Consider the following 22,743-nt stretch of genomic DNA (forward strand, 5'->3'; position numbering starts at 1 on the left):
CGAGGAAGAGCCTAGGGCTTCCCCTTGCCCTTGACACGTCCCTTCCCCCTGCCTGGAGTCTCCCTGACTGGAGATAGTCCCAACTCCTCTAAAGAGAAAGTTTCCAAGTCGGTGAACTGAGTCTCCGGAACATAAGTGGAGGGGGTATCAGTAGACAGCATATCGATAACTGGCCGATAGACATCGTCCGCTTGTGGGCCCCTGCCATCCCCTCCCCCGGCATCATCCCCGTCATCATCCCCGGCATCATCCCACCCATCCCCATCATATTTGGGGTCATGCCCCCCATCCCCATCCCCGGCCCCGGCATCATCATATTTGGGGTCATGCCCCCCATCCCCATCCCCGGCATCATCATCTTTGGGGTCATGCCCCCCATCCCCGCAGCCCTGGGCATCATACCACCCATCCCACTCATCCAATTGTACATGTAAGGGGACATCATCCCACCCATTCCACCCATCCCCGACATTTTCGGAACTGTTGTCGCATTTCCGCTAACGTTTCCCTCCAGGTCGATGGGAAACGCCGGAGTCTGCGACTCGCTCGTGGCAGGGGAGTTCCTATCGTTCTCCATTAAGTAGAAATGAAATTTGTAGCAAAAGAAGAGAGAAACTTGTTAACACAAGTGGTGCGAATGAAATGAAGTTCAACGAGCCGTATATATAGAGTTTAAAAAAAAAATTAATTACCGGACGTCCGACCCACTCCACAATGGCGGGCGTCCGCCCGCCCGTCGCCCGCACGTCCGAGGACACCCGACGTCCTCACAGGACGTCCGTATCCGACCTTCGACGCCACAATGGCGGACGTCCCGGTCGCCCGTCGCGGACGTCCGACCTGACGTCCGCCATTGGAGATGCTCTAACAAATGAGACCGGAAGAGCTCCTGTGACGCCCTCTTCCCGCCCAAACCGCCAAGCTCACCCTCGGTTGCCCCATCCTCGATCGCCTCCTCCACGGCGGCATTCCTTGCGAGAGCATCACCGAAATCGTCGCCGAGAGCGGCTCCGGAAAAACACAGCTTGCCCTTCAGCTCCTTCTCGCCGCACAGCTCCCAATTTCCGACGGAGGCCTCGCCGCCGCCTCCCTCTATCTCCACTCCGAATTCCCATTCCCCTTCCGCCGCATCAACCAGCTATTATTTCACAGACCCCACTCCCCCCATAACCCTGTCGATGGGATTTTCATCGAGCCCCTACACTCCGTCGACCACCTGTTCGACGTATTGCCTCGCTTAGATATTCTCATCCCCAAATCGAACATCAAGCTTATTGTAATCGACTCCGTAGCGGCATTGTTCCGTGGGGAGTTTGACAACACCGCACCCGAATTGAAGCGGTGATCGGGCTTGTTCTTCAAGATATCATCCAAATTGATATTCTATGCACGGAAATTCGGGTTGCCGTTGTGCTGACGAACCAAATGACGGATGTAATAGAGTCTTGTGATAATCTTAGGGTAGGGAATCCTGTGTCTTTGTGCACTTTGGGGAGGAAGGTCTGCGCGGCTTTGGGGTTGTCGTGGGCGAATTGTGTGAATATGGTGCAGAATTGGGGCTGCCGGAGCTGAGAACGGCTACCGGAATCGCACCTATACAAATAGAACTCGGCGAGAGGGAAGATAGATTGAGAGGAGAAGAGTTTTGCATTAATATTTGAATTGAATGAGTACAAATGAGGAAGAGATCAGCTTATATAGCTGAATGTGTAACTAATCGACAGTTAACAGCTCTAACCGCCTCTAACTAACTTGATTTCAGCTCAACTAACTCTCAACTACACACTCGTGTGCATGCTTGCATGCACACGTCAGCTTTATTAGCATTACATTTATCATGTATTATTAATGATACATCATTCCTCCCAGCTATAAGTATCATTCCTCCCAACTACAAGTATCATTCTTCCCAGTTACAAGTATCATTCTTCCCAGCTACAAGTATCATGTATCAAACGTCCCCCCCCTCAAATAACCTTGCCCTCAAGGTTGGAATTGAGGAAATCTCTCTTGAATATCGTGCAAGAATTCCCATGTTGCATCTTCCGGAAAAGAGTTGGACCAATGGATCAAGACTTGAGTAGCCGGTTGATTCCCCCTTTTTACTAATCGACGATCAAGAATTTGAACTGGTTCCAGAAAGGTAGAGTTACCAATGACTGGGAGAGTGCCGTGAAGTTGCGATAGAGGACCTACCTTCTTTTTTAATTGAGAGACGTGAAAAACAAGGTGGATTTTCGCATCAGCCGGCAAGGCTAGTTTATACGCCACCTCCCCAAACTTGTCGATGATCTTGAAAGGTCCAAACAAACGAGGACTGAGCTTGTGAAATTGTCTATCACGCAAGGTATTTTGACGATAAGGCTGAAGCTTCAAATACACCCAATCACCTATAGCAAAACGTCGGTCCGATCGGTGCTTGTCGTGTTGTTGTTTCATGCGACGTTGGGCTCTGCCCAAATGGAATTTAAGCACCTCCATCATAGCTTCTCTGGCCAAAAGGTTCTCGTTTACATCATGTACTGTTGAATCACCTCTGAAATAGGGAATGTGAAGTGGAGGTGGATACCCGTATAAAGCTTCAAAGGGAGTAGTCTCAATGGCCGAGTGAAATGATGTGTTATACCAAAATTCAGCTAAGCTTAGCCATTTACTCCAGTTCGCAGGTTGATCTCCACACATACATCGCAAGTAAGTCTCAAGGCACCGGTTCACTACTTCAGTTTGGCCGTCGGATTGAGGGTGATAAGCAGTAGACATATGGAGTTCTACACCCTGCAATTTGAAGAAATCGGACCAAAATTGGCTGAGGAAAACTTTATCTCGGTCACTGATGAGAATGGTCGGTAGACCATGGAGCTTAAACACTTGATCAAGGAAAGCCTGAGCTACTGATAGAGCAGAATATGGATGAGTGAGTGGCATGAAATGAACATATTTAGTAAGCCGATCTACCACGACTAGTATAGTTGATTTCCCTCGGGATAATGGGAGGCTTCAATGAAGTCAAGGCTGACTTGTGACCATACGGCTTCAGGAATAGGCAATGGTTGTAGCAGCCCTGGTGAGGCACTGTTATCATATTTAAAACGTTGGCATGTATCGCACTCTCGTATGAAATTCCTGATTTGTTTCTCCATATTAGACCAGTAAAATAGAGCAGATAATGTTTTATATGTAGCAAGGACTCCTGAATGCCCACCACAGCTAAAGTTATGAAATAGGTTGATGATTTTTAAACGAAGAGCCTCATCATTGCCTACTACCAAACGCCCTTTTCTTCTTAGTTGATCTCCCATCCAGGAATACTTAGATGCTGATGTAGGATTCAATTGTAACTCCTTAATGATGAGTTGTAACGCTGGATCAGTCTTCCATAAAGCTTGAATCAATGGGTAGATATCGGTAGCCACTGTAGTAATAGCCATACACAATATTTCAGAGGAATGCACTCTAGATAATGCATCAGCAACCACATTTTCAACACCTTTCTTGTAGGTGATTTCAAAATCAAAAGCCATTAGTTTAGAGAGCCAATTGAGCTGACCCGAGGTAGTTAGCTTCTGTTTCATCAGGTGGCTCAATGTTTTGTGATCAGTTCTTACTTCAAATGGCATTAAACTCAGATAGTGACTCCAATAGGTGACAGCAAACACAATAGCCAAGAGTTCCTTGTCATAAGCCGAGAGGGCTCTATTTTTGGGTGAAAGTGCCTTGCTTATGAAAGCAATAGGATGGTTATCTTGCATGAGCACGGCACCAATACCATAGCTACAAGCATCAGTTTCTATCACAAAAGGCCTAGAAAAATCAGGTAGAGCCAACACCGGTGGGGAGACCATAGCTTGTTTTAATGCCAGAAAAGCTTCATCAGCAGTGGCATCCCAATGAAAGGCATCTTTGCGTAGAAGATCTGTAAGGGGTTTACATATGATCCCATAATTCCTCACAAATTTCCTGTAATATCCAGTAAGACCAAGGAAGCCCCGTAATTTAGAAACATCCGTAGGTGTAGGCCACTCTTGCATAGCTTGGACCTTTTTTGGATCAGTAGAAACCCCATCTTTAGAGATTATATGTCCCAAATATTCTATCTGAGATTTGGCAAACTCACATTTGCTAGCTTTAGCAAACAAGGAATTCTCATGTAATTTCTGGAAGACCAATTGAAGCTGCTGTAGATGAGAATCTAAGTCTTTGCTATAGACTAAGATATCATCGAAGAAGACCAACACAAATTTCCTTAAGAATGGTCTAAATATGTCATTCATCAAGCTCTGAAATGTAGCTGGAGCATTTGTGAGACCAAAAGGCATGACAACAAATTCATAGTGTCCATCATGTGTCTTGAAGGCAGTTTTAGGAATGTCTTGAGCCTCCATTCTAATCTGATGATAACCAGCTCTTAAGTCGATTTTTGAGAAGATTGTAGCCCCTCTAAGTTCTTCCAATAGTTCATCAATGAGAGGAATGGGGTACTTATCTTTGATAGTGAGTTTGTTAAGCCTCCTATAATCCACACACATTCTCCAAGTGCCATCTTTTTTCTTTACAAGCACTACCGGAGAAGAGAAGGGACTTGAGCTAGGTTGAATAAAACCTTGCTGTAATAGATCAGCCACTTGCTTTTCAATAATATTTTTCTGGAGAGCAGAATGTCTGTAGGGTCTGGAGTTCACTGTAGGAGCATCTGGTATTAAAGATATCGTGTGGTTGTGAGACCTCATAGGGGGCAGTGTGGTTGGCTCTGCAAATACAGAGTGATGCTCATCTAGAAATGTTTGAATAGCTTGAGGGGTTTGCTGTTGTTCTTCATTACTTTGCACAGCAAAGAGCTCAGAATGTCCTTCATTATCCATCTGAATACAACATAATTGAACTCCTCCACCCTGACTCAGAATTTTATTCATTGCCTTTTCTGAAGCAACTTGTACCAGATGTTCATTATGCCCTCCTCTGAGCACATGTCTTCTGCCATTCAGTGTAAAATCCATGGTTAAGTTTTTGAAGTTCCATTGAATGTCGCCTAGAGTCCTCTAACCATTGGATTCCCAAAACCATATCACAACTTCCCAAAGGTAAGAGAAGTACATCAGTAACAAAGGTAGTACCCCTCAGTGACCAATTCAAGCCTTTACACATCGATTTACATTCCAATCGATTACCATCCGCCACATCCACATAAACAGGATTCACTCCAGTGAGTGACAATCCCAACTTCTTAGCTGTTTGCAAATCGAGAAAGTTATGAGTACTACCCGAATCTATCAAAATATGCAGAGCTTTTCTCCCAAATCTCCCTGTAACTCTCATAGTTCGAAAGCCTCTGGCAGAGGAACCATTTATAGCATGAATTGAGATTAAAGGATTCTCATCTTCACCTAATTCCTCAGTAATTTCCTCAGATTCACAATCAACAGCATGCATACCATCATCTATCTCAAGCAAATAAAGCTGTTTCCTAGCACACCTATGGCCTCTTTCAAATTTCTCATCACAACCATAACACACACCTCGAGCTCTCTTATCTGCCATTTCTTCTTCAGTGAGTAGTCGTTTAGATTTAAAAGCAGGAGTGATAGGAGTAGGGAGCAAGGGAGCAGAATTGTGTGCTTGTGAAGGTCTAGCCTCAAAAGTGTTAAATCGTCTACTAGGCTGATTAATTCCTTCCTTAACCGGTGTAGACATGTCTTGCAAACGAGCTAAAGCATAAGCATGCACAAGTGTTTGAGGCATAAACATTCTCACAGCTTTTTGCACATAAGGTTTCAAGCCATTGATGAAGTGACTCACAGCGTAAGATTCAGAGATAGACACACGACCTAAGAGTAATTCAAAGCGGTCATGGTATTCAGAGAAGGAACCTGTTTGTTTTAGAGCGAGCAGCTCGGTCATAGGATTGCCAAGGAGTTGATCGCCAAATCTTCCTTCAAGTGCTTGCAGAAATAGAGGCCAAGGAGTAGCCATAGCATGATCCTGATACCTCGACCAATTCTGGAACCACTGCAGTGCTCGGCCCTCAAAATTGATCACAGCTAAACGCACCTTAGATTCCTCCGGCGTTAGATCGACGGTGAAGAAATGATCGCATGTAAAATCCGAAAAAAAAATGATGTTTTCTTTTATTTAAGGTTTGAATTGTGAATTTCTTGTTTAATACATGGTGTGGAAATCTTAATTGATTTATATTATTGTTTTGGATGTGATATTATTTACCTAAGCTTTTTGCAAATGGGGTTAATTAATTAAGTCATGAATTAAATTTCTCCTAATTAACTAATTATCCCTCCCTCCTTCTCTCTCTTTTTTTTTTTCGAAAACCCTCCCTCTCTCCCCACTAATTTCTCAACCTCCCCCACTCCCTCTTAACCGATTCCTCCCCCTTGTTCCAATCTTTTTCTCTCTTCGGTCTCTCTCAATCTCTCATCTCTCTCTCGAAGTGTTCTCTCGCCGGTAAGCTCCCTCTTCTTCCCCCTCTCGGTTTTTACCTTTCCTCATTCACTCCCTCTCATCATCCACTTGGATTCTTCAAGGTGTTACGCTCTCTCGTTGTGAATCGGAGTCGGAAGAGGAAGTAAATCGTTCGAACTACGGTTGAACTCTCCGGGAAAGGTAACCCAAGACCCTAACTCGTGATAATTTCGAAAACACATGCATATAGGACGTTTTTGAGTTGTTTAGATGTTGTATAGGACTTGTGGTTATGTGTTGTTGTTGAGCATGTTTTGGTAGTAACTGACAGTGGGTTCCGACCCCTTTGTGACTGAGCAAACGATCCCCTTTTGGTACGAAATTTTAACTGTATAAACTTGGATGTGTCTTCTGCGTGGTGTGTAAATTTCAGCTTCATTGGGTGTCGGTTGATTTTATTATGATTTTTGTAAGTGAACTGCGCTTTTCTGATGGATGTATGTTTTTGGGTGATGTATTTATGTGCAATGGGTGTGAATCTGAGTGTGTGGTCTTTGTGATGTATGTGGGTGTGTTTGGCCAAGAGATGGCTCGGGGAAAACAGCGTTTGGTTCGGGTGGTTTGTGTGTGTTGGCCGAGAGTTTTGGGGTTCGGCCTAGGGCAGTGTTGTGGGGAGTTTTGAAGGTTTGATCTCATGTTTTCGGGTGTGTTTTGGGTTGTGGAATGTGTGTTGTGATTGTCGTATAAGGTTTGAGAATCGTTGGTTGGGGGAAAGTTTGTGTGCACGTGATCGAGCCAGCGGCCGAGACGCCGAGCCAGATGTCGGGCCAGGTGCCGAGCCAGTGCCGAGACAGGTGCCGCGCCAGGTGCCGAGCCAGATGCCGAGACAGGTGCCGAGCCAGATGCCGAGACAGGTGCCGAGCCAATGCCGAGACAGGTGCCGCGCCAGGTGCCGAGCCAGATGCCGAGACAGACGCCGAGCCAGTGCCGAGCCACGCGGCCGAGACGGTCGGCCGAGGTGCCGAGCCAGGCGGCCGAGACGGTCGGCCGAGGTGCCGAGCCAGGCGGCCGAGACAGTCGGCCGAGGTGCCGAGCCAGGCAGCCGAGACGGTCGGCCGAGACACCGAGCCAGGCGGCGAGACAGCCGGCCGAGGTGCCGAGCCAGGCGGCCGAGACACCGAGCCAGGCCGAGACGCCGATCCTTTTTCCGAACCTTTTCCGAGCCAAGTGAGCCGTTTGCACAGTGAGGGTATGCCGGGGGTATGAGTGTTGCGTGTGTGTCGTGTGCGCGTCTTGAGTACGTTGTATGCGTGTCGGGTGCGTGCGTGGTGTGTTTCGGACGTGTGTTTTTGTGTGATTGACTTATAAGATGTTGTTAAGTGTGCGTACGTGTAACGTGCTAGATGTCGAAGTCATCCACGTAGGATTCATGCATTGTCGTTTAAACCCCGTCTTTCCTGATTCTAATTATGATACTTATTTATCTTTCAAAAGGGTGATCTTTTACGAGGAAATTGTGGTTGAAGAAGGAAACTGTTTAAAAGCTAAGCAATCGAGGTGGGCTTTTCTACCCTACTATTTTGTGGGTTATTTTTACTACGGACGCTGTTCCGGAAATGTTTATGGAGGTGAACTGTTTGTCTTGCCAACTGTTTTGTTTTGAAACCTATCTGAAGTGGTTTACCACATATGTTTAATCGAATTCGGGTCTGTTGGGCTGCGAACCCTCAGGCTAGTGTACACGAGATCGGGAGCCATCTGAGAGCAAGTTGGCCGGTCTAGTTGACCTGGGGTGTGGCCACGCCCCTTGTCACCCGTTGGATCAGATAGTGTATGATGGTGGGAATAAGGGTGGCAATATCTGAAAATGACTGCGCAGTCGAATTTATGAAATATGTTTTAGTGTACTTGGTTATTTTCTTTACACTTAAAACCCCAAGGTTACACTGATATGGCATGACAAACTATGACTTTGGCGTGTGTCCACTGAGTGCAATAAGTACTCAGCCCTGCATGTTGTTCTCTTAATGTGCAGGTTGAGCGACGATGGGGATGACGGATGTTGAGCAATTAAAGTCAAAATTGTGTTTATACTTTGCCTTTTGGATGGTGTCGTGTCGTCATACCCGGCATTATCTATCTCTTGGTCTGTTCCGCTGCTTTGTAATCCGATACAATGTTTTCATTTAAACTCTGTTTACTTTAACTTTAGAAATGTCGCTACAGTACTTTGTTTTGAAGTGAACTTCCTCTAATTAAACGTTTCGGGTCAAGTATTCTTGTTCTCCCCTTTCTTCCCCGCTTCTTTATTCCTCCCCTAGTCGCGGTCCACCGTACTTCCTATCCTTAGGAAATGCGGGCGTGACAGAGTGGTATCAGAGCCTAGGTTTTCTTTCTGCTCTGGATCCAAGAGTCTTTTTCTGTTTTGAGTAAGTTTTCAAAAGTGTCATTGGCTCAACATCCGACTCATCGCACTCAACCTGAAATGCGGTAATGAAAATTTTGAATTTTTGGAAAGTATATGGAAGTGGAGGAAATTGTGATTTTGGGTTTTGAAAATGATTTTTGGAAAGTAAGTAAATATTGATGCATGTGGAAGGGTACAAAGTGATGTGAAAAGTGGAAATTGTTTGAATTATGAACTGTTATGGTGTATTATGAACTGTTATTGTGTGTCGAATGTACATGAAAGCATGTGACTGATGTGTGACGATATGGTGACGTGAATGTTGATGTGAGCTTTTATGTGAGTATGTGTTGGCCTTTTGAATGTTTGAACTTAGACGTGATAGGATTTCACTAGTGCTTCTTGTACCTATAGTAGATAAGGACTTATGGCCTTTGAACACCAACGGGTTGGAGTTAGAACAGCGATACGTCTGCATACACATATCTCTCTCTTCTTCGGTTATGCACCCTATTTTTATATGCGAGGCGATTGTTTCTGTCTTTCTATAGATGGCGCGTATGTTCCGAACCCCGCGACGGAGTGATCGTGATAGACTTAGGGCACAGAGGGTGCTCAGGGAGTATAGAGTGTACCGGAAGAAGGATCACATACCGTTGATTGAGTTCGTAGCGCACTTCGATACCCTCTGGAGGGCAGCTCAGGAGTTCGGAGTGACAGAGCATGACGGCATTGAGAAGCTAATAGAATTGCTCCCTGACAGCTGGAAGGAGTGGGCTGAAAGAACGGCGAGGAGGTACACGTGGCATGAGCCTGTTACCGATGACATGGTGGGCGACATGGCTGGCTTTCGGAAGGCCGTGTATTGTGCACTGGTAGACTCTCGAGAGGAGCAGCCCCCACAGGATGTGCAAGAAGGGATCGTGTATCAGGACAAGTACGTGAGTATGTACGAGGATGAGCAAGGGTTTGAAGATGACTATGAGGAGGAACCCGAGGAGGCTCCGCAAGGGAACTCCGAGGAGGACGATGACGAAGACCCGGAGGAAGGGCCTATGGATGAGGATGATCGAGTCGTAGTCTAGAAATAGAATAGTTGATGTCTTGTTAGTTTTGTTTTTAGTACGATCTGCTCTTGGGAATCAACGTTTGACCTCCTTTCTTTTAATGAGAATTTGATTTTGATATATATCCTATGTGTTGCATCTTACTACTTGAAGATTATGAGAAAATTTTGAGAAAGTGGTAATTTTGGATGAGAATTGTAGTAACACTTTTTGGATTTTGAATCAGAATGCCGCCAAGACGTGAACGCCGCCCACAACAAGGACCCAACGCTGAGGCACCACCTCCACCACCACCTCCACCACCACCTCCACCCCCGCCTCAGCAAGAAAGATTCATAGTTACGTTCTCCAGGCAGAATCCCCCTAAATTCGATGGACAAGGAGATCCATCAAAAGCTGAAGAGTGGATACGCGGCCTCGAGCGTATTTTCAGGGTCATGGAGTGCACAGATAGGGAGCGCATTGCTTGCGCCACCTTTCAACTATCAGGTGCTGCCGATTACTGGTGGGAGACTCGGCAAAGAACTATGAATCCTGCACGCTTGGAAGCGTTAACATGGGAGGAGTTTAAAATGGAGATTGATAACAAGTATGTCCCAAAGACGTACAGACGGGCCAAGGTGGTAGAATTCCACACGCTGAGCCAAGGCCGAATGACTGTAACTAAGTACGACCGAGCCCTCGCGCAGATGGCACGATATGCGCCCGAGTTGATGGACACCGACGAGAAATGGGCGGTGAAGTTCCGGGCCGGGCTCAAGGATGAGATAAAGGCCGCATTGGCTTGTCGAGGAGAACTCTCCTACTCGGAGATCTTGACTTGTGCACTGGACGTGGAAGATGCACTCCCTAAACCAAAAGTGGTGGCGACAACAAACGCGACACCCCTACAAGCTCAGTCAGGTCATTAAGAGAAGAGGAGGTGGGATGGTGATCAAACTCAGTATGGTGGCAAGAGGCCACAACACATGAAGAACCCACCCTACAATGGCGGGAGACAGAATACCTATCACCCGAGGGCAAACTTCCCGCCAAGGAACCCTCAATGTGGAAGGTGTTTCAAGTATCACACCGGAGAGTGTCGGGACCCCAGGTGCTTCAACTGTGGTGGAAGTGGCCATTACCTCCGAAATTGCCCGAGTAAGAATATGGGAATGAGGCAGAACCAGCTAGGTTTCCGTCCGCAATCTCAGGCACTACCTGCACCTCAACCGCAACAACGCCGCCAAGGACTGTCGTCGCAAGCAAGAGCCTACGCCTTGAAGGGGAAGCAGCCGGCAAACGGGAAAGAAACCTTTGGGCAAGGAAACTTGGCAGGTATGGGCACCCTTCTCAACACGCCTATAGTTGTCTTGTTTGATACGGGTGCATCGCATTCCTTTATATCAACTTCTTGTGTGGATACATTAGGATTACCTACTGTTAAGACCGAACCCACTATGAGTGTGACCTCACCGGTAGGCGGGACTATAGATATATCCCGATCTTGTGCATGTGAGAACTTTGGAATAGGTGAACTCAGTTTGTTGGCTCATAATTTACAAGTAATGACGATGGGTAGCGTAGACATAATCTTGGGTATGGATTGGTTAGCGGAGAACCACGTTACCCTTCATTGTAGAGAAAGGGAAATTTCGTTTGAAACCCCGGGAAAAGAGCCGACGAAGTTTTACGGAATCTCAATGAACCGACGCAAGTCCATTGTCTCCGCGCTGCAAGCCACTACAATGATGAGGAAGGGATGTCCAGCGTACCTTGTTTATTTGAATGGGGAGGAGAAGAAAGACAGGAAGATAGAAGATGTGGCGATAGTGAGTGAATATCCCGATGTCTTCCCCGATGCATTGCCGGGACCCCCACCCGACAGGCAGGTAGAATTCACGATCGATCTGGAGCCCGGATCGGCACCAATATCCAAAGCACCTTATAGGATGGCGCCAAAAGAGTTGGAGGAGCTTAAGGTGCAACTACAAGAGCTACTGGAATTGAGATTCATTAGACCTAGCGTGTCGCCATGGGGAGCACCAGTGTTGTTTGTAAAGAAAAAGGATGGAACGATGAGGATGTGCATCGACTATCGAGAGCTAAACAAACTGACGCTGAAGAACAAGTATCCACTACCAAGGATAGACGACTTGTTTGACCAACTTCGAGGGGCAGGAGTCTTCTCTAAGATGGATTTGAGGTCTGGGTACCATCAGCTGAGGGTTCGGCGAGAAGATGTACCCAATACGGCTTTTCGAACAAGGTATGGTCATTATGAGTTCGTTGTGATGCCTTTTGGACTGACGAACGCCCCGACAGTGTTCATGGACCTTATGAACCGCGTGTTCCATCCGTATTTGGATCGGTTTGTTCTAGTTTTCATCGATGATGTGCTCGTTTACTCGAAGAACGTGGAGGAGCACAAAGAGCACTTGAGAACCGTCCTAGCAACTCTAAGGGACGAGAAATTATATGCCAAGTTCAGTAAATGCGAGTTTTGGCTCAAGGAAGTGAACTTTCTTGGACATGTAGTAACCTCAGATGGGATTCGTGTAGACCCGGCCAAGGTGGAAGCTGTACAGGAATGGAAGTCACCTTCTACACAAAATGAAATTCGAAGCTTCTTAGGACTGGCAGGCTATTATCGAAGATTCATTGAGGGATTCTCGAAGATAGCAAGGCCAATGACACAACAACTGAAAAAGGGAGTCAAGATGAATTGGACACCAGAATGTGAGGCGAGCTTTCAGTTGTTGAAGGAGAAATTGACCACCGCACCAATTCTAGCTGTGCCGGAGTCAGGGACTGACTATGCGGTGTATACGGATGCGTCGAAGGTGGGACTTGGATGTGTGCTTATGCAGAAGGGGAAAGTGATTGCATATGCATCGAGACAATTGAAGCCCCATGAGCTGAACTATCCGACACATGACTTAGAACTGGCAGCCGTGGTACATGCACTGAAGATCTGGAGACATCATCTCTATGGAGTCCGTTGTGAGATATACACGGACCATAAGAGTCTAAAGTACTTCTTTGAGCAAAAGGAGTTGAACATGCGCCAGCGTAGGTGGCTCGAGTTGGTGAAGGACTACGATTGTGGTATAAACTACCATCCGGGAAAAGCAAACGTAGTGGCCGATGCTCTTAGTAGGAAGTCTCAATCTCAGCTGGCCACCTTTCTTACTACCGAGGAGAGTCTAATCCAAGAGTTCAGTAAGATGCGGTTGGAAGTAGTGAGAATGCCCGAGACTGTGGAAGGAATAGTAGCCACGTTGGTGATGGAATCCGACTTAAGAGCCAGAATTGTGGAAGCTCAACGGCGAGATACGTTACTAGAGAAGATTCGCTCGGAAGTGAGGACGGGTGAACCCGGAAACTTTCGTGAGGCAGCGGATAATGGTCTCACATACAAGGGAAGGTTGTGTGTGCCTAAGGATGAAGGCTTGAGGATCGAAATCATGAGAGAAGCACATGAAACCCCATACGCTGCACACCCAGGAAGCACCAAGATGTATCAAGACTTGAAGAGGCAATTTTGGTGGAACGGTATGAAAAAGCATGTTGCAGCTTTTGTGGAGAGATGCCTAGCATGTCAACAAGTAAAGGCGCTACACCAACGGCCCTATGGGAGATTGCAACCCCTCGAAATTCCAGAATGGAAGTGGGAACATATTGCAATGGACTTCGTGATAGGACTGCCAAGATCCCAGCGAGGAAACACTGTGATTTGGGTGGTTATAGATCGTCTCACCAAATCTGCTCATTTTGTACCGGTTCGTGCTACCTATGGATCCAACCAGTTGGCTAAGATATATGTGCGGGAGGTTATACGTCTGCATGGAGTACCAGCGACAATTACATCCGATCGCGATGCCAAATTTACTTCTAGATTTTGGACGAGCCTGCAGCGCGAGTTGGGGACTAAATTGAATTTTAGTACTGCCTTCCACCCACAAACCGATGGGCAGTCAGAGAGAACGATTCAAGCCTTAGAGGATATGCTGCGAGCCGTGGTGCTAGATCGAGGTGTAGGTTGGGAAGAAGTGTTGCCATTGGTTGAGTTCGCGTACAACAATAGTTACCAAGCGACTATCAAGATGGCTCCATACGAGGCATTGTATGGAAAGAAGTGTAGATCGCCACTTTATTGGGATGAAGTGGGTGAGAGAAGAATTCTCGGACCAGACTCTATAAAGGAGATGATAGAGATTGTCCGACAAATTCGTGGGAGGATCAAGGAGGCACAGGATCGACAGAAATCATATGCGGATGTTCGAAGGACCGATTTACAATTCGAGGTCGGAGAAAAGGTCTTTCTGAAAGTTTCCCCTTCTAAGGGAATAACTCGTTTTGGAGTGAAAGGAAAGCTAAGACCCCGATTTATCGGTCCGTACGAGATCTTGGATAGAGTCGGCGCGGTAGCGTATAGATTGGCCCTACCACCAAGCTTTGGAAATGTGCACAACGTCTTCCATGTGTCACAATTGAGGAAGTACGTGTTTGACCCCACACACATAGTTCACCAAGAAGAGATGATGGTCCTAAATCCCGATCTAAGTTATGAGGAGAAGCCCGAGGCCATCTTGGATCGAAGGGTGCAAGAATTGAGGAATAAGTCATTTGCTTCGGTGAAAGTGCAGTGGAGGAATCATGGAGTCGAAGAAGCAACATGGGAATCAGAAGATAGGATGAGAGAGAAGTTTCCAGAACTGTTTGAGTAATCTAGGCAAATTTCGGGACGAAATTTTCTTTTAAGGTGGGAGGAATGTAAAATCCGAAAAAAAAAATGATGTTTTCTTTTATTTAAGGTTTGAATTGTGAATTTCTTGTTTAATACATGGTGTGGAAATCTTAATTGATTTATATTATTGTTGTGGATGTGATATTATTTACCTAAGCTTTTTGCAAATGGGGTTAATTAATTAAGTCATGAATTAAATTTCTCCTAATTAACTAATTATCCCTCCCTCCTTCTCTCTCTTTTTTTTTTTCGAAAACCCTCCCTCTCTCCCCACTAATTTCTCAACCTCCCCCACTCCCTCTTAACCGATTCCTCCCCCTTGTTCCAATCTTTTTCTCTCTTCGGTCTCTCTCAATCTCTCATCTCTCTCTCGAAGTGTTCTCTCGCCGGTAAGCTCCCTCTTCTTCCCCCTCTCGGTTTTTACCTTTCCTCATTCACTCCCTCTCATCATCCACTTGGATTCTTCAAGGTGTTACGCTCTCTCGTTGTGAATCGGAGTCGGAAGAGGAAGTAAATCGTTCGAACTACGGTTGAACTCTCCGGGAAAGGTAACCCAAGACCCTAACTCGTGATAATTTCAAAAACACATGCATATAGGACGTTTTTGAGTTGTTTAGATGCTGTATAGGACTTGTGGTTATGTGTTGTTGTTGAGCATGTTTTGGTAGTAACTGACAGTGGGTTCCGACCCCTTTGTGACTGAGCAAACGATCCCCTTTTGGTACGAAATTTTAACTGTATAAACTTGGATGTGTCTTCTGCGTGGTGTGTAAATTTCAGCTTCATTGGGTGTCGGTTGATTTTATTATGATTTTTGTAAGTGAACTGCGCTTTTCTGATGGATGTATGTTTTTGGGTGATGTATTTATGTGCAATGGGTGTGAATCTGAGTGTGTGGTCTTTGTGATGTATGTGGGTGTGTTTGGCCAAGAGATGGCTCGGGGAAAACAGCGTTTGGTTCGGGTGGTTTGTGTGTGTTGGCCGAGAGTTTTGGGGTTCGGCCTAGGGCAGTGTTGTGGGGAGTTTTGAAGGTTTGATCTCATGTTTTCGGGTGTGTTTTGGGTTGTGGAATGTGTGTTGTGATTGTCGTATAAGGTTTGAGAATCGTTGGTTGGGGGAAAGTTTGTGTGCACGTGATCGAGCCAGCGGCCGAGACGCCGAGCCAGATGTCGGGCCAGGTGCCGAGCCAGTGCCGAGACAGGTGCCGCGCCAGGTGCCGAGCCAGATGCCGAGACAGGTGCCGAGCCAGATGCCGAGACAGGTGCCGAGCCAATGCCGAGACAGGTGCCGCGCCAGGTGCCGAGCCAGATGCCGAGACAGACGCCGAGCCAGTGCCGAGCCATGCGGCCGAGACGGTCGGCCGAGGTGCCGAGCCAGGCGGCCGAGACGGTCGGCCGAGGTGCCGAGCCAGGCGGCCGAGACGGTCGGCCGAGGTGCCGAGCCAGGCGGCCGAGACAGTCGGCCGAGGTACCGAGCCAGGCAGCCGAGACGGTCGGCCGAGACACCGAGCCAGGCGGCGAGACAGCCGGCCGAGGTGCCGAGCCAGGCGGCCGAGACACCGAGCCAGGCCGAGACGCCGATCCTTTTTCCGAACCTTTTCCGAGCCAAGTGAGCCGTTTGCACAGTGAGGGTATGCCGGGGGTATGAGTGTTGCGTGTGTGTCGTGTGCGCGTCTTGAGTACGTTGTATGCGTGTCGGGTGCGCGCGTGGTGTGTTTCGGACGTGTGTTTTTGTGTGATTGACTTATAAGATGTTGTTAAGTGTGCGTACGTGTAACGTGCTAGATGTCGAAGTCATCCACGTAGGATTCATGCATTGTCGTTTAAACCCCGTCTTTCCTGATTCTAATTATGATACTTATTTATCTTTCAAAAGGGTGATCTTTTACGAGGAAATTGTGGTTGAAGAAGGAAACTGTTTAAAAGCTAAGCAATCGAGGTGGGCTTTTCTACCCTACTATTTTGTGGGTTATTTTTACTACGGACGCTGTTCCGGAAATGTTTATGGAGGTGAACTGTTTGTCTTGCCAACTGTTTTGTTTTGAAACCTATCTGAAGTGGTTTACCACATATGTTTAATCGAATTCGGGTCTGTTGGGCTGCGAACCCTCAGGCTAGTGTACACGAGATCGGGAGCCATCTGAGAGCAAGTTGGCCGGTCTAGTTGACCTGGGGTGTGGCCACGCCCCTTGTCACCCGTTGGATCAGATAGTGTATGATGGTGGGAATAAGGGTGGCAATATCTGAAAATGACTGCGCAGTCGAATTTATGAAATATGTTTTAGTGTACTTGGTTATTTTCTTTACACTTAAAACCCCAAGGTTACACTGATATGGCATGACAAACTATGTTTTTGGCGTGTGTCCACTGAGTGCAATAAGTACTCAGCCCTGCATGTTGTTCTCTTAATGTGCAGGTTGAGCGACGATGGGGATGACGGATGTTGAGCAATTAAAGTCAAAATTGTGTTTTTACTTTGCCTTTTGGATGGTGTCGTGTCGTCATACCCGGCATTATCTATCTCTTGGTCTGTTCCGCTGCTTTGTAATCCGATACAATGTTTTCATTTAAACTCTGTTTACTTTAACTTTAGAAATGTCGCTACAGTACTTTGTTTTGAAGTGAACTTCCTCTAATTAAACGTTTCGGGTCAAGTATTCTTGTTCTCCCCTTTCTTCCCCGCTTCTTTATTCCTCCCCTAGTCGCGGTCCACCGTACTTCCTATCCTTAGGAAATGCGGGCGTGACATCGCATCTAAGGATCCAGCCGGCCAGATCCTCGCCGGAGAAGATTGGGAATCCGACCTTCGATTGGCGAGTAGCGAAGTACGGTTGGCGTTGAGGTCCATTTCCTCCAAATTGATTGTGAGGAATACCTCCAACAAATTGATTTCCAGTAGCAGCAGTTGGATTCGGCACAAATCGATTGAGAATCTCAGTATGTTGAAGCTGCAGAGCGAGGATTGCTTCGCGCAGCTCCTTCATCTTTGTATCTCTTGCGCTATCCGATTCAGAGACTTTTGCGGAGATGTCAGCCAAGGTGGCCGCTAGCATCTCCTCCACGCGACGCATGTCGCCGGAGCGAGTTTCCACCATGCTAGGCGAAGGATCGTTACGACTGATACCACTTGGTGCAGAATTGGGGCTGCCGGAGCTGAGAACGGCTACCAGAATCGCACCTATACAAATAGAACTCGGCGAGAGAGAAGATAGATTGAGAGGAGAAGAGTTTTGCATTAATATTTGAATTGAATGAGTACAAATGAGGAAGAGATCAGCTTATATAGCTGAATGTGTAACTAATCGACAGTTAACAGCTCTAACCGCCTCTAACTAACTTGATTTCAGCTCAACTAACTCTCAACTACACACTCGTGTGCATGCTTGCATGCACACGTCAGCTTTATTAGCATTACATTTGTCATGTATTATTAATGATACATCATTCCTCCCAGCTATAAGTATCATTCCTCCCAACTACAAGTATCATTCTTCCCAGTTACAATTATCATTCTTCCCAGCTACAAGTATCATGTATCAGAATACAAGGTTGTTCATGTGGAGAGAGGAGGATAGAGTGGGAGATGATGATGTGCAGACCAGGAGATTCTTGAGGGTTGTGTTTGCACCTCATTTGCCGGATTCTTCCTTTGAATTTGTCATTAGAAGAGAAGGGCTTTTTGGAGTTTGACAGAAACGAACAGAGGATGATCGATTATTGAAGACGAAAGCCAAATTTTGGGTAAGGTCTGTATTTGCTAGCTTTGTCTTTCAAGATGAACTTGTTATGATCAATGCAGAGTGCCTCAGTGTCGTATTGTACTAGTCTTGACCGCGTTTGTGTTCAAATACAATGAGAGAATTCCTGTTATACTACAAAACATGATATAAAAGCAAACAAAAACTAAATGAAATGAACACTGTTAGTTGTGTTATCTGCAAATGATGGATTATTTTTTTGCTGATTTTCAGACAGCATTGATTTGCAGATTCGTGCTGGTTTGTGGTCGAGGTAATTATCTACAGTTTTTGATACGGCGTGGGGTTTGAACTTATGCAGACGAGGAGCTCTACACATTGCCATTCAATCTCAACAGATTCTTCCCACCTACATAGATTGGTTGGATTCTTTATTGAGGCCTAGGTTCCTTTTTTTTTTGAAGAAATGTGCTAATTTTGGTCCAATCAACCATTTCTTGAAGGTCTTTTGTTTCTTGGCCTCCTCTCTTAGTTGTTTTATCTCTCTCTTCATTTTAGGATTGTCAAAGAGTTGAGTTTTAGCTTTGCTATCTCTTGTTTTAGTGCATGTTCATTGTTTCTCAAGTCCAATTGCAAAAAAAAATGTCTTGTCTGTTTTCTAGTGGTGGGAGGTGGCAGTGATGGCTCACTAGACTTCTGTGCAAGAGTCTGCCTCATTGATGAGAATGAAAACATCATTTTCCACACCTATGTCAAGCCAATCCAAGCCTTCGTGTCCCCAACTACAGGTACGAGACAACTGGCATAAGGCCGGAGTATTTGAGGGATAGGATACCAGTTAGACAAGTTGGGAGGAAGATTCAAGACTATTTATGCAATGGGGAGCCGATATGGCAGATCCGGTCTAGGACTGGAAAAGCTCGAATCCTCTTTGGCCATGACCTTGAACATGATTTAAAATGCTTGGGGTTTGAATATCCCGAGTTTTTCATAAGGGATACTGCAAATATCCGCCATTTGGTGTCTGCAGATAATGTTTCTGCATGATTTCATAGGTGTCATTATGTAAAGGGATTTATATATGCAATTACTTAATCAAATGTATATGGATTCAGATATTTGGCTGATTAACTGCTCTTCAATGTTTGCCTGTTGATATGATTACTTAACTTGGAATCAAAAAGCTATGATACTGATGAATTATACCCAGAAACACACTTTACATATACATTTAAACATTCTTTATTAGAAATATTTTGTTTCACAATTCCCATTTGCAGGAAAAGATACATTTTTTGTCTTCTATGCTTGGATTCACCAGGTAACGCCTCTTGAGATGACAGAGGTCTTTCAATGAAGAATAGTAACAAAAATTGAAGCTAACAAACAATACCATTTCAATCATCTCGGCATAACCATCATCATCAAAGCAAACTGAAACACAAAGCAACATGATGATAATATGTTAGCCCTGGTAAAAATAATGCCCATGACCCTCGGTAGCATAGAAGAGGATGTTTGATTCTACAAATACGAGCATGATGCATATATCGTGTATTGCAATAGCTATTTACAAGCTTCAGTTTAGATGAACATTTGTTGCTGGTGATTGTGAACATATATTTCTAGGTAATATTCAATCCAAGGAATCCTTTTACCTATCAAATATTCTTATTGACTTCTTATGCGTCTAATTAGGGCATATATAACCATGGGTTTCGTTTAAGTAGCAGCGATATATATATATATATACGAAATATGCAGACGACTCATCCACTAGCATCTATTTTCCATCTCTCATTCAACCTACCAAACCCATCATGCATACACACATCAAAGAAATACCTCTTATTGTGCTTCTTGATCGAGACAGTTCAAGTCGAAAACACCAAAAACGGCACTGCAAAAACAAATGCATGGAACTTAGAATCACCGAATTAGATAAGTAATAACTAAAGCAGTGACTAGTACATTGCAGGGAAAGGATGTGAATGAGCATACATCTCCACCTTTGTAACAGCACTTTCCCTTAGTATATTATCAACTTAAGTTGTTAGAGAAAAAACACATACCTACTAAAAAAATTATCAGCAGTAAAGCAAGCATTAAACGTAGGGAATTGACTGGAAACAATTGCACCATCTGTTGTTGTCTCTGATTTCTGTGACATCCTCTCAAGCGCTGCAAACCAGGCACAAAATGATTAGTATCTTAAAATAGTAAAGGCATACCCTTACTTTAACCTAATGTAGATTCTCTTGACTTCCCATATTAGGATAGGGATTTTATGCGTGAACACACTTGAAATATTAACTGATTGAAGTTATAGACACATCTAGCTATTATGGAAGTTACTTGAATTATCACAAAGACTAACCTGATTAATCCAATTAATCACATTTAACTGAGGAGGGCTCAATACTCCTCCTTTAACTACAGCATGATCTTCACCCCTCGAATTCCAAAAGAAAGGTTTTGTGCACTTCTCCTTGGGTGTCGCTTCAATATCAGCATTGTTTTGTGTATCATCCTTATCAATAACAATCTCCAGAGCACCCTTATGCGAAGGACTCCAAGTTCTACGATTACTAGCATTTCCATCAGCATAAAAACTAATACTGATGGCATCCTCGTTGGCTTTTTGGGGACTCCTTCCCTCACCTGAGCTTTCTATTGTGGAACTAACTTCAGAACCAAGATTGCTATTTTCTTTCCCACTAATTTTCTTGTTTGGTAAGCTCGTTCCAATGGCTTCATTAACATTGCGCTTTGATGTCCCTGTGCTTCCAGAAAGAAAAAGAGCTAAGTCATCACATTCTTCCTCATCCAAATCCACCCAGTGTAACTCTTTCTTCCCTTCTCCTTGAAATGATTCCTTCAATGCTCAACGCAGGATATTTGGTCTTCTAGTACAGAAACAAACTGGCTATGCCTACTAACAGTTATATCATCTCGATGGCTTCTGTGGCTCATACAAACAGCCTTCTCAAACTCCTCCAACTACATATCACGAAAAATACAAATTGAAACCAAGAAAGTGCAATCAGGCAAACTACAAGAACCACACAGAGAAAGAGAGCTATGAACGTCATTGACGATGAACGTGAAACACAATGTATGATGAAGTAATAACCTGCCATTTAGCAGTGCTTAAAGCCATTTGAAGCTCTCTACTCAGCTCATCTAAATCCTCCTGCTGACAACCTTCTGTCCTTGCTCTAAGCCATGTTCTGTATGAGGATTCCATTCTGCCCAACCAAAAAGGTAAAGCATAACGCTATTTTCAGCAAATAATCTTGTAACAACATTTCAAGAACTATTTTACTGTGATTAACGCTACACAGTCTACACATAAGATTTCATTGTTTAAGTTGTTTTTTAGAAGAAACACTTATATTAAGAATTGATAGCAGCAAAACTAGCATCCAATAAAAGAACATCACAATCAATTAATTAATAGGAGTAATATAAAACGAAGAAATTGTTAAGACCTCTGGAGAAAGATCCCAAATCAAATAACGAAATCGACCCAAAATTGGAGTAAAGATTACAATAAAAAAGAAATTCGAGTGCACACACTCACATGTCGGCAGATTGTTGAACTTCCTCAGCTGCCGAAAAGAAGGTATCTTTCTGCCATAAATCGAAACTGTTAGCCACCAACATCTTTCCTTCTCTTTCTCTTTCTCTTTCTCTTTCTCTTTCTCTCTCTCAACAGAAATAACACAGCTCCAATACAATCGAATATATATATATATATATATATATATGAAAATGATCAATACAAAACTTGATCTTAATACAAAATCCAGACCAAATCCTGACCACGAGATTTGACAATCCAATGGTCAATAATTAAACAAAAACACGGAAGGTCATTGTAAAACAGTTTTAGGTCATATTATAAACTTTGGGTTTGAGGTCATGTTAAGATCATTTCATGTCATCCTTACTAAAATGACGTAAAAATAAGCTTACAATGACCTAAAAATGACTTTTATATGCTTGGTTCTGCATTTTTGTATTAAGAATGGTTTTGCATGCATCAAAACCCTATATATGAAAATGATCAATACAAACCATCAAAACCCTATATATGAAAATGATCAATACAAACCATATATATATATATATATATATGTTAGTATGTATAAATAACAATAACACACACAAACACAATGATGTGATTTTGTAAAAGAAATTGTCCTATTCTCTGGCTCAGAATTCGTTTGCCCCTTCTCTTCTTTGCTAACGGGCAGCAAAGAAGGAGGAGAGGGTATGAATTTAGAGAAGAGAGCGACGTAAGAACGAATTTGGTAATTATTTTAGTGTTTACTTTTTCAGTCTTTTCTTTATATCCGCAAAATTTGATGATTTTCTTCTTTTATTTTTCCTTTATTTTAATATCGGTTGAATGCAATAATGAGGTTT

The 22,743-nt window shown here is 44.5% G+C and overlaps 2 pseudogenes; one reads left to right on the forward strand and one right to left on the reverse strand.

Annotated features, from left to right (window-relative positions):
- Positions 1-871: 871 nt before the first annotated feature.
- Positions 872-18,360, forward strand: LOC121750459 (annotated as a pseudogene).
- Positions 18,361-19,538: 1,178 nt separating this feature from the next.
- Positions 19,539-22,058, reverse strand: LOC121750330 (annotated as a pseudogene).
- Positions 22,059-22,743: the final 685 nt, after the last annotated feature.

This window comes from Salvia splendens, chromosome 10, assembly GCF_004379255.2.
Source record: "Salvia splendens isolate huo1 chromosome 10, SspV2, whole genome shotgun sequence".
Taxonomy (NCBI): Eukaryota; Viridiplantae; Streptophyta; class Magnoliopsida; order Lamiales; family Lamiaceae; genus Salvia; species Salvia splendens.